The sequence below is a fragment of the Pteronotus mesoamericanus genome, unplaced genomic scaffold, assembly GCF_021234165.1.
Source record: "Pteronotus mesoamericanus isolate MK-2021 breed Mesoamerican mustached bat unplaced genomic scaffold, CSHL_Meso_final contig_101, whole genome shotgun sequence".
NCBI classification, from domain to species: Eukaryota; Metazoa; Chordata; class Mammalia; order Chiroptera; family Mormoopidae; genus Pteronotus; species Pteronotus mesoamericanus.
In genome coordinates, this window is record NW_026555001.1 from 3,649,335 (window position 1) to 3,662,908 (window position 13,574).

Sequence of the window (13,574 nt, forward strand, 5' to 3'; positions counted from 1 at the left end):
TCTGTAGGTAATTTGCCATTGAATTGAAAGAACCAGGAAAGGCAATAAGAAAATCTTGATGTTTCTAAGAACACATATTTAATTGACAACAAGTGTTCTGGATTTCATTTCATCACTTGTTTTCTTCTGCTCTAGGAAGGGTTCTCGTGGTCATTCATATGGAGAGCAGGCAGGCAAACACGAGTAAGGAGGAAGCATTTGAAATAGCATTTTGGCAGATGCAAAAGGAGACTCTTCCAAGTTTAAAGGGCAGCTGGCAAGACTGACCAAAGGCAGGAGTGAAGGAAACAGGAGACTGAGCTGTTTAGTGTTTTGTGGTCAAGATCAAGGGGCATGAAGTAAGAGTCGTGGGAAACCAGGATGAGATAGCAATAGTAACTGTGCATGACACATCTTGTAAGAATCAAGGAGGTCAGCAGTCTTTATGACATGCTCAGCCAGAGCAATAGAGGGAAAGTTGGTTACATTATTGCACCTTCACAGCTGGATACCTAGAGGTACTGGGAGAGGTGTCCTAGAGGTGAACTAGAGACAAAAGTACGTGTATTTGATAGGTCAGTAGGTTTTCTGACCTATGGTATAAGGTTGAGTAAGTATTGGGAGGATGGAGAAGAGCAGAAAAGGACTATCTTGATGTTAAGTTGAATTGATAAATTTCTGAAATTTTGAACAGATTTCAGCATAACTAAATGGAAGATAAAGTTATCAACAGTTTTGTTTTTTTTTTAAGTGTGGAGTGGAGATAATGAAAGGGGCTAAAATGTTGAAAGGGTTTTTGGCTGTAAGCAGAGAAAGTAGACATTGCTTGGGAGGTAGAGTTTAAGGTTCAGCACAAACATATGATATAAAACAAACTTTCGTACCTCCTTAAGATGACTCATAGACGCATACAGGTCATAATAATAGGCTCAACTGCATCTTCGCTGGTAAGCATAATACTTTCTAAAATAGTCTGCAATGGAGGAAGTTTTAAAAAATTAAACTTGGCCTAAGAATTTAGTCTGTGGTGGTTGTGTCCCCTTTCCCCCCATAGCAATAGAGAGACTGGGAAAACAGTGGACACTAGAAAAGCAATGAAACAGGTTATTAAAATCTGCTCAGACCTTTCAGTATCTCAGTGTCCCTTGAATACTCTGCCTACTGCTACAAGTCATGCAACCTTTTATAGAGCTTGCCCCTAATGAAGGGCTTGGTTATTTTTAGTTAGCACCTGATGCTCTCTTTTTTAAAGATTAAAATAAGTCAAAATGGGATGCTAAGGGCACCTAATTAACACAGTCTCACAAAAAAATTGGTACTCTAAAGTAAATGTGTAGTTTACCCACAAAGCTTTTTTTTTCTGAATTTTTAAAGTACAGCTGATATGCAGTATTATATTAGTTTCAGGTGTGCACCCCTGTGATTAGACATTTATATCACAAGGCTTTTTAATAGATGGAGGACCTCTATAATCAGAGAATTTAGAACATGTCCAGAAATGGTACTGAATACAATATTAGAACATTGAATATTGGTGACTTGAATGTAGGACATCTTTTTAAAATTTTTTAAAATTTTGTGATAAATAGCACATAAAATTTACAACTTTGACCATTTCTAAGTGTTCAGTTCAGTAGCATTAAATACAGGGGTAGGCAAAAGTAGGTTTATAGTTGTAATACAAATAAATAATGCAATAATTTATAAATAATACAAGAATACACTCTGTGTATTACTTACTCACAGTTGTAAACCTACTTTTGCCCACTCCTGTATATTCACATCATTGTGCAACCAATCTCCAGAACTTAATTTTACCTCACAAAATTGACTTATATACCCATTAAGCAGTGACTCCCTGTTTCTCCTTTCCCCCACCTCCTGGCAACCACCATTCTACTTGCTGTTTCAATGAGTTTGACTATCCCTGATACCTCATATAAGCGAAAGCATAGAATATTTGATTTTTTTTTTTTTTGGTGACTGGCTTATTTCTCTTTGTATAATGTCCTTAAGAGTCATCCATGTTGTAGCCTGTGTCAAAGTATCTTTCCTTTTTATAGCTGAATGCTATTCCATTTTATATATACGTACCACATTTGTTTATCCATTTATCTGTCAGTGGACACTTGAGCTGCTTCCATCTTTTGGCTGTTGTGAATAATGTTGCTATGAACTGGATGTACTTTTTTTGAGACCCTCCTTTCAATTCTTTTGAGTATATACCCAGAAGTGGAATTATGGGATTATATGGTAATTCTATTTTTAACTTTTTTGAGGAACTACAGTATTTTTTTCATAGAAACATAAGGACTCTTAATTTCTTCTTTTAGTTAGTAACTTCTTTGGGAACCTTGATGGTTTGTTTCTTGGCCTCATTTTCCTCCAGTACTGAGACATTTTGCACAAACGTAATGATTTCTCATTGTAGCCTTCCACTATGCTGTGGATACTTCCCCTCTTCACCCACCTTTGGAGTCTAATCTTATTGAAACAACTGAATATCCTCCGTTTTTCACTGAAATTGTTTGGAGATATGAGAAATAAGAAGACCCAGGTGGTCATGAAGGATTAACTACCAATTGCATGTAAGCAATTACAAAGCCACCCTGGTCTCTTTATCTGTGACTTTTTCCTAAGTAAAACTTCACATTCTTCAGAAAGTGAGACTTTCCTTTACCCCACCTTTCATAGATCTTTTATTAACTGAATCCCTATTCATTTGTATACAGTTTACTAGACAGTAATTTTTGTTTGTTGGTATTTCGCTTGTTTACTTTTATATAATAGCATTTATTTTATGCTGAATTTACTCCTGGAGCATAAAAAATATGGAACACTACAGAGTCTGTAGGCCATCCTTGCATGGGGGCCATGCTTATCTTCTTTCTATCTTTCCAATTTCAGTATGTGCGCTATCCAACCAAGTACAGTATTTCACCTTTTTAAATGAAATTTATCATATCTTTTATTTAGTAGAATTGCGAAGAACATGTTTAACTTGCTAACTCTGTGCCAATTAAAGAAATAAAAGAGAGAGAAAAACTATTTACAAATTGCCTTTAAGTATTGCCTTTTCTCTGTAATTTAACTCCTAGAAAATAGAGATTACCTTCCCTTGTACCCCCATTGGACCAGGAGAGCAAATACCACACCCTGGCCTAGCCACAAACCTGGCCTTCCACTGATTTTCCCATGCTCAGTAAATGGCACTGCCATTCACCAAGTTTCTCAGGATGAAACCTGCATATTAAACTTTGATTCCCCTCTTTTCTTTGGCTTGGTGTCTAACACACCAGTATCATAGACTTGTCTGCTCTCAGTCTCTACCTTGTCCAAGCCACCCTCATTTTTTCTTGGACAACTAACTACATTTGCCTCCCTATTTATACTCTTGACCCTTTCATTCTATCCTCTATATAGGGCAGAAGGACCTTTTTAAAACACAGATGAGATTAACTTAATTTCCTAGATAGAGTTCTTTAGTCTTTTTCTGTCACACTTAAAATAAATCCCAACTTCTTACAATAGTTCATAAGCCCCAGAATGAATTGACCAGCCTGTGTCTCTACCCTCACTTCATGCCGCTTTCCTCCTTTTATTCCACCTGGCCCCCATGAACCTTCCTCTAACACCCAGGCTTTGTTTTGCCCCAGGGCCTTAGTAGGTGACACTCACTCTGCCTGGAAGGGACATTGTCAGGTGTTCAACAGATGCTATATTTCCTGAGTGAATGAAGGAATCAGGAGCTCCTTAAGGACATAGACTATACTAAGTTTCACCTCCCCAAAATAGATATAATACACAGTATTAGTGTATATAGATTAGAATGCCTAGGGCGGTGGATCTCAGTCCAGGGCCTTTTCCCCCCAGGGGACACTTGTCAATGTCTGAAGATATTACTGGTTGTCATAACTGGTGGTGTGCCCACAGCATCTAGTGAGTAGAGGCCAGGACTGCTGAAAAAAATCCAGTAATGCACAGGACAAGACCCACAACAGTGGCCCCAAATGTCAAAAGTGCTGAGATTGAAAAACCGAGCTTTAAATGAATACATTTGAGTAACAGAAGTCTGTTTTAATAGCTCTGCTGGGTCTTGAAGTCTGTCATATTACATTAAAAAACATTTAAATAATGGTAGGACAATGAATCCTTTGATTAAAGACTGCTCTCCTACCTGTGGGGACCATGTAGTTCCGTAAGAGTAAATACTCCTAGTCTGCTAACTTATGAACCAAGATTCCCCTGCTGGTGAGTATCCTGCTCACTTCCTTACAATGCTGGGACTAGTTCAGCCTTTGCCTTTGTTAGTCCAGTGATAAAATGATCACTAATCTCCAAAGTTAAAGGCATTCGTCTGGAAAAGGTGAGAAACCTCCCTCTTCTCTGCCCTTCAGAGGTTTCTGAGTACATTCTGTTTTCTTGATAGCTAAGATTCTCCCTGTTATGGAGACATAATTCATTGTACTAAGGGCTCACCATTAATTTCAAGAAGATTGGGACTAACTAATATTTTGCCTTTTTAAATTATATTTTGTTGCCCTGGCTGGTGTGGCTCAATGCATTGAGCACCAGCCTGCAAACCAAAGGGTCACTGTTTCAATTCCTGGTCAGGGCACATGCCTGGGTTCTGAGCCAGGTCCCCAGTGGGTGCGCGCTCACGAAGCAACCACACATTGATGTTTCTCTCCCTCTCTTGCCCTCTGTCTAAAAATAATTTTAAAAATAAATAAATTCTATTTTGTTGATTATGCTATTATACTTGCCCCATTACCACACTCCACCGAACACCCCCACTCCCTCAGGCAGTCCCCACACCATCATTCCTGCCCATAGTCTTGCATATATGTTCTTTGGCTTCTCCATTTCCTGTACTGTACTTTACATCCCCATGGCTATTCTGTAACTACTTGTTTGTACTTCTTAATCCCCTCAACTCTTCACCATTTCCCCACCTCACCACCCCCCGCCCTGCCCCGCAATCTGGCAACCATCAAAACTCTCTGTGTCGTGATTCTGTCTCTGTTCTTCTTGTTTGCTTAGTTTGTTTTTTAGATTCAATTGTTGATAGATACGTATTTATCATCATTTTATTGTTCATAGTTTTGATCTTCTCCTTTTTCTTAAATAAGTCCCTTTAACATTTCATATAATAAGGTTTGGAGATGATGAACTCCTTTAGTTTTACCTTGTCTAGGAAGCTCTTTATCTGCTCTTCAATTCTAAATGATAACTTTGCTGGGTAGAACAATCTTGGCTGTAGGTCCCTGCTTTTCATGACTTTGTATATCTCTTGCTAATCCCTTCTGGCCTGCAAAGTTTCTTTTGAGAAATCAGCTAACAGTCTTATGGGAACTTCTCTGTAAGTAAGTAAATCTTTTCTCTTACTGCTTTTAAGATTCTCTCTTTATCTTTAAACTTTAAAGCATTTTAATTACAACGTGTCTTGGAATGGGCCTCTTTGCATCCATCATGTTTGGGACTCTCTGTGCTTCTTGGAACTTGCATGTCTATTCCCTTTATCAAATTAGGAAAATTTTCTTTCATTATTTTGTCAAATAGATTTCCAATTTCTTGCCTTTTCTCATCTCCTTATGTATCCCTATGATGCGAATGTTGGAAGGCTTGAAGTTGTCCCAGAGACTCCTGGCACTAGCCTCATTTTTCTGGATTCTGTGGCTTCGCGGGGAGAGGGTTCAGAAAAGGAGCAATGGCCTCTGCCCTCCTTTCTATCTGGGGAAAAAACTGTCCCCTGGCTCTCACCTTGACACCAGACACCTCAGTTCCTCCCTGTATGCGACTCGTGCCTTTTAAGCTGCTACCCTGGTGCTGGAGCTCAGAGGGAGTGAGTCCATGTGTGGGAACTCAAAAGGAACTGCTTGGGACTCCCACAGTTTTTCTACCGACTCAGTCCCCTCTGGTTTTTGTACCCAAAAGTTATGGGGACTTATCTTCCTGGCACTGATAGGGTGCTCTGGTATGGGGCTGGGACTCCTAGGTCCCAAAATATCCCTCCTAAACTTTTATCCACCACATGTGAATATGAGACCAGCCTGTTACGCATCTCTGTCCCTGCTACCAGTCTGAATGGATGTGGTTTCTTTAATTCCACAGTTGTTGGACTTCCATTTAACTCAATTTCTGTTGGTTCTGACTGATGGTTGTTCTATAGTTTAATTGTAATTTTGATGTGGTTGTGCAAGGAGGCAAGCTGTGTTTACCTACGCCTCCATCTTGACCAGATGTTCTCCCTACCTCCTATATTGCCTTTAAAAAAAAAAAATCAAGAATCTGTAAAATTTTAAATACATACTTACCTATCCATGCACTTTTCAGAGAATACTGCGATATGTCCATAGGCTTTGCTATATGAAATAGCCAAATAGCTGTTTTATGAAACTAATATACATGAGAAAGATGCTTTGCTTCCTTTGAATAAAATGCAAGCCAGCTGGCCAGATTCACCCAGGAAATGATGTGGGTGAAAGCTAAAGTATTGTTAAAGTGTTACCTGATTTGGACTATTCAGGGAACTTTCAGGAAAATAAGGATGCAGTTACTTAGCTTATTTTGAAGTGTTTACCTATATGAGGCAGGGCAAAGGAGCTGGAAATTCGACCTCTGGATATGTGAATTTATGGAGCGTGCTCTGTTAGAAAAAGAATCAAGGGTAAACCTCTTGAGGGTCATAGTTAACAGAGCTAATTTCTTCAAGGGTTACCAAATTATTCTTCTGAAACACTGAATGGCACAACTTACCCTAGATGTAAATCACAAGTGGTGAAAATTTAGCTTGTGATAAAAAGGACAAACTTGATAACAAATACTATACTTATATTTCTCCAAGCACCAGGCATAATCCTTAACTTACCCTTGCCACACACTTGATTGTTGTTATGAGGTGCATTAAGATTATTAGTCAGAAGGCACAGTTTCTGGAAAAATCATCAGAGACCACTAAAAAAGTACTGCTAAGGACCATTACCACAACACACAGAGGAGTCCGCTGGCCAGGGAAAAACAACTGCTAAAGAAAGGACATAAGCAGATACCACGGAGGAGTTAAAAAGCTACTTAATAACTCAGAACCAGAAGAACATAGATACCCCAGATGAATGGAGAGGGGTGAGTTGAGTCTCCTTTGTACACCAACACAGAGAGATGCCTGAAGTACGCTGAAAAATTAAATCACCCAGGCGGAGGGTGGTGATCCATTAATAAGGACGACTAATTTCAAAAGAGTAATTGGATAGTACTTTTCACACTAATTATCTTTTAAACTTAACTGTACCTCATGAGATGATGTTATTAGCTCCATTTTATAGGTGAGGAAATTAAGGTTCAGAGAGGTTACACTATGTTCCCAAGGTCACCGGCATGGTCCTGACAGCAAAGCCTGAGTCCTCCGTAAGCCAGGGGCTCTGCACCTCAGCACTATTGACACTTTGAGCTGGGTAATCCTTCGTTGAGAGGGGTTGCCCTGTATAGGACGTTTAGCAGCATCTCTGTCCAGGAGCCGCTAGATGCCTGTAGCGCCCTCTTTCAACCAAAAATATTTCTTGACAGTGCTAAATGTCTTCAGGGTGTAAAATCACCCCAGTTTTAGAACCACTGGTCCAAAGACTAATATTTCTCAGTATGAATCAAGTGGTACCAAGAGGAATGTCCTGCTGTCTCAGTGCAGGCAGCCCTAATATTAGCTGGGGGGAGTTGTTTGTGGGGGGAAAATCCATAGCAACTTCTCTTAGAACTTTCCTAAACCTGATCCTCATAGCCTTCCAGCAATATAATGAAGGGGGCCCTGACTGGTGTGGCTCTGTGGGTTGGGCATCATTCTGCAAACCAAAGCGTCACAGGTTTGATTCCTGGTCAGGGTACATGCCTGGATTGCGGGCCAGGTTCCTGGTTGGGGACAGGCAAGAGGCAACCCATCGATGACTCTTTCACGCATTGGTGTTTCCCTCCCTCTCTTCCTCCCTCCTTTCCTCTCTCTCTAAATATATATATGGAAAGGAGGCGGCCAAAGGATTATAGATAGTTACTCAGGCTCATTGTTTCGTTCAGCAATTTATTCAACCAATAAACTTCACAGTTCCTGGGAGAAGTGATTTCACAGAGGCGCCAGTGTTTGAGCTGAAGTAAGGTTTAGAGGGAAGATTATGAGTTTCTTCAGGATGAGCGTGGAGGATGATGAATTCATGTAGATAAGACAGCATGTCAGTAGGCTAGGAAAAGCAAGCTGATGGCCCACACCACAAGCCTATTCCAGTCTCAAGGACTTGCATTCATTGGCTGTCTTTGTAAGCCAACCCATTTGCAGGCAGTCTTGGTGTTTACTTTCACTATTGAGTTAACTATTGCCTTGAAAGTACTGTTTATCTCAGCCCACATGGTAATTGACTTAAATTTAAAATCAAATCAACAAACGTTTGCATTCCAGTAAGGCTCTGTAGGAGATAAAACAACATGGTTTACATAAAAAGATAAATAGCAATCAAGGCAACATATTTTAGGTGCCAAATGAGTGGTTCAGATAATAAATACTATGGGATGAGAGGATGGAGAGATTGCCACAACCCAGGATTGTCAGGGAGAACTTCACAGAGGGAGCGGATGGGCTGGGCCTTACTGGGTAAGTAGAAATAATATGCAGTCGTTATAATAGACTTGGAAGCACATAATTAATTAACACGGCATCCCATGTAAAAAGTACCTTTTAGATTATTATTTTAATGCCATGTAGTTTCATTATTTTGAAATATGTCTAATAATAGATATAAAATCCAGTCAGAAGCTTATCCGTGATGATTGTCCAGAGTTTATTCTCAGCTCAACCAAGAAGTTCTTAAGTGAAAGGAGGTTTTGGGTCCCTCTCAGGGATCAGAGGAAAGGGTCATAGGATTGGCTCCACTGACCTTTCGTTTCCGAAAGATTGCATGAAATCACCCTCTAGTAGGAAACTGGGCTCAAGGAGTGGAGAGACCTCGCTGTATGCAGGCTGCCCGTATGACTTGGACATCCCATGTACTCAGCAGGATTATGGAAGGCGGTTATCAATAAGGGCTACAGAGGCTTTCGCTTCTTAAGACACTGCCTGATTTATTCCATGAATCCCAGCCATCAGTAGACTTTTATAATTCTACACAAAATGGATGCAGCAGATGTTCCCAGACCTCACTGCTGGAGGTGTTGAATGGCAAATGAACAAACAAACTGGGGAGGTACGGAGGGGGAACCACCTAAATCTCCATTCCTAGGGGCTTAGAGGAATCATTTTTTTTCCTTCCTCCATGTGAAAATATAAACTGCTGTTTTATAAATAGTTGTCACTTTTTGACTTATAAAGATTCACAGTCTTTTCCTTTGTTTACTTTGATGACCTTTGAAATAAGCTGCAGCCCGAAGAGGCAAAAAATAAATTTCCACATCCACTTTTCAGAAAGAGGGCTCTATTATTACAATACGCTGTCAGCCAGCAGACTCCCGAAGCTGGCTCCAGCCCAGGCCCAGGTTTTCAGGGCCTTTTTCCCCAAACTCCCTCCCTGGGCAGCTCGGAGTAAGTACCTTACCAGCCTGCAGGCCGGATGCTGAAAGCCAGTTTTCTGTAGGTCATGCTCTTTCATAAGGCAGATTGTACAGCAGCACTAAAATCTGAAAAATGCAAATTAATTTGTTAACCTGCATTTCCTTCGGCTCCGCTTGCTGAAGAGACAAGCTGGCGGTATTGCCTCAGCTCTCACAAACGCGATGACCGCCTCCCCTGTAGCCCACCTTCGCGCCTCAGCAGGCCTCCCCTCCAACCTGCTCTCCCAACCGCATTGCGCACAGACCTGGAAAGTCAAAGGAAGAGACCAGGAGAAGCCTTCGAGAGTCCTAACATTCTCTTTGATGCATTGAAAAGTTCCTTTGCTTTGATTTCTGTCTCCTAGTGAAGAACAGCACTCAGCCACCGGTACCAGTAATTGGTATGTGAATTTTAATACTGAGTATGGAGTTAGAAAATACATGATAAAAGTATTACTTAGCTTTTATTGTTTCTGATTCCAAAAATAATGCATTCCTTCTTTGTGGTAATAGGGTAGTTTGTATTCTTGATGGTGGTGGTGGTGACACAAATCTATACGTGGGGTCAAAGTGCTTACTTGTGCCCCGGCCGGATTGGTGAGAGCATCATCCCAATATGCCAAGGTTGCGGATTTGAGCTCCGGTCAGGACACGTACAGGAAGCAGCCAATGTCTGCGCCAATAACTGAAACAACAAATTGATGGGTTTCTCTTTCTGTCTCTCTCTTTCCCTTCCTTCCTCTTTCTAAAATCAATTAAAAAAAATTTAATTGCTCATGCATACGCACACACACACACACACACACACACACACACACGTAAATACATGTAAAAATGGCCAAACTGAATAGGTTATGTAGCCTAGTTAACAATAATGCACCTATGTCAATTTTCTGGTTTTGATATGGTACTGCAGTTATATAAGAAGTCACAAGTGGAGGAAGGTGAGTGAAAAGTACAATTCCACTATTTTTACAACTTGTTATGAGGATATAGTTATTTTCCCCCCAAAAAAAGTAATATATTTTTACTATAAACCTTTCTAAATTATAGAGAACTGTAACAAAAGTTTACTCTTAAAATAAATTAAAATAAAAAATAAATAATAATCAAAAAATAAAAATAAATTTAAAAATAAAATTGTCCCAAGCTTGGCCAATGGGAGCTCATTCAAAAAAGTCATCAAATAATAAAAAAAATAATCCCACCTTCACTGTTAATAATTTGGTATCGATAAAAATGGATCACATTATTTTTGTAGCTTGCTTTTCACTTAGTATGTCTTATATAAATCTACAGTATTCTTTTTAATAGCTGTGCAGCTTGGCTTTATGTGATGGGATACTTGTAGGAATATCCCTGATTTTTTCCATAGGACCTGTATTGGTTGTTTCTAAATTTTCCTGTTAAAATCAGAGCTACTGAAGATCATCCTTGGGCATCGATTATCTTGGCCCATACCTCTGTTTCTGGGAGATAAAGCCCTAGATGTGGGTATTGCAGGACTGAAGAAAGTGCACGTTTTCCCTGTTGATAGCAAGTACCAGATATCCAAGGTGCTGCTTTGTCCAGCTCCAGGAGAGACCTGTATAGAAAAAAAAAAAAATGTACATGTGCAACAAGATGGCCCTGCTGGTTACCCCCAAAAAACGGTCGTGACAGTTTATGTTCCCACCAATGATGAATGGGAGTGTTGTTTTCTTACCTACTAACTTTTAAGAAAAAGTATTTTTAAAAAAATCATTGTTTTAATTACTTTTTTAAACATTAATGGAATTAAACATGTCTTCCTATGTTTATTGACTATTTGTATTTCATCTGTGCATTGTTTGTTTATATTCTTTGCTAAATATTTACAGTTCCCAAAGTGTGTGCCAGAGCTCTGTGGGAAATTTTAAATATGGGCGAGAAACACAATGATGTTTACCGCCTGTGAGATATTATGAGAACTACTAGCTTGAAGTTATTTACATTTATCAACATTAGCTTACACTGCATTCCTTTCAAAGACGCTATATATCTTTGCAAAGTTGAGTATTTGATAGTTGCTGCAATAAAAAGCAAGTACCATGAGAAAATCAATATGGAGCAGGAATGAGGGTGGTGGAGTCCGACAATTGCAAGGCTTGGAAAGTTATGAAGTACCCAATAGGCACACACGTCCCATTAGTACGTATTTGTGGTTAATAAAGAATGAAATCAAAATATTTTTTCTTTCAACTTATGTGTATTATTTTTTCAAACAGTTTCTAAACTGTTAGGGCATAAATACTTATTAGGTTGTTTGGACCTAACTACTTAATAAATGGAACTATTAGGTATTTCTTTTGGCCTAGAGGCACCGTGAAAAGATTATTGAGGTGCTATGAATGGAGAAGGTTTGTAACTCCCTGCCATATACCATTCAATTACTTTCATTTTTGTTATTAATTTGCAAGAGCTTTGTTCCTTAGGGAGATTGGCAAATATTTTACCCCGTTTTGCCTTTACTTCTGTATATTCCTAATAGTTTTTATGATACAAAAGTTTTCCGTTTTTATGTTGACAGACTTATAGAAAGCCCATTTTAACCTGAAGATTATAAAACATTTTCCTATTTTCTTCTAGCATTTTTATAGTTTATTTTTTTATACCGGATTATTTTCTCCATCTGGAATTTATTTCAGTGACTTAGGGTAGGGATCCAGCCATATTATTTCCCAAAAAACTAGTTGGTTGTCTTAATACCATTTATTGAACAAGTCAGCATTTTCATTACTGTTTAAATATCACTTTTATCATCTACTGTATTTCCGACAAGTTTATTTCTGTCCCCTCTATTCTTTACCTCTCTTTATAGAACTTAACTACTTTCTGCCTTGAATTTTAATTATTTATGTACACATATGCACTAGGGCATAAACTTTTTAATATTGATTTCATCTCTAAGTGCTATATCTGCTTTCTTTCCTCTTTCTCTTCTTCTCTAAATCTCTTTTTAAAACTTGTTATAGAAAAATTTAAATATACAAAAGTAGACAGAATAATATGAATAATACTTAGCTTCAACGATTATTGATTCATGACTAATTTTGTTTCATTCATACCACCACTAACCTCCTTCCTTTTGTATTGCTTTACAGTTAACTGTCTTGACTAAACAAATTATCTGTACTATTTTTCATTAATAAGTTTTGCTGCATCAAAGAATTTCTTACTGATCTCACTATTGCCTTTAAGGAAACTCAATGGGTAAAGCTCCATATAGAGAGAAAAGCTAAATTATCAAGTATAATAAGCTTCTCCTAAAGAATTTAAACTGGGATTTATTTTACAAATAAATAGTTGGTAATTTCAAAAATTTTATACATAGCTTTTCAGAAATAAGAGGCTTATCTGGGAAAAGTCCAGCCCTTGTTAATATAATGAGAACAGTTTATGTGACATCGAGGTAACCTGGCAGCCAAGGAGAGTGGACTGGAATGCACATGGGTGAACAGTGATGACTTCACTGTAGTAGGCAGTGGGGTGATAGACACCGTTGAGTGAACATGTGCACTGTGTGACCATCTCATACAAAATGACTGAGTGAGTGGAACAACGAATCTGCATCAAATTTTGCAGTAAGCTTGAACACTCCTCCATGGAAATGAGTCAGATGATTCATAAGGCTGCAGCTATGTATGGGCAACTGGCAGTTGACAGCTTCATCACAGCAACATGCACGCTCATGCATCACGTCTCACGCAGAGTTTTTTGATGAAACATCACATCATCCAAGTGACTGAGCTCTCCTATAGCCCAGATTTGGTATCCTGCAACTTCTGGCTTTCCCTCAAACTGCAATCAGCTTTGAAAGGGAAGAGATTTCAGACCATCAGTGAGATTCTGGAAAATATGGTGGGGCAGCTGATGGTGATTATGACAGAGGATTTTTCAGAGTGTTTTGAACAGTGAAAGAGAGGTTGGGAGAACAGTGTGAGGTCCCAAGGTGCCTACTTTAAAGGGGACTGGAGCGTCATTGTCCTATGTATGATGTTTCTTGTATCTTG

General features: G+C 39.0%; 1 protein-coding gene and 1 non-coding gene across 2 annotated transcripts in view; one reads left to right on the forward strand and one right to left on the reverse strand.

The window, feature by feature from the left end:
• Positions 1–13,574, forward strand: part of THADA (THADA armadillo repeat containing) — a 300,884-nt gene that overhangs the window by 195,620 nt on the left and 91,690 nt on the right. The gene's annotated exons all lie outside the window — the stretch shown is intronic.
• Positions 2,805–2,910, reverse strand: LOC129068116 (U6 spliceosomal RNA). The gene has a single exon (XR_008528898.1). It is a non-coding gene; the product is annotated as a U6 spliceosomal RNA (small nuclear RNA).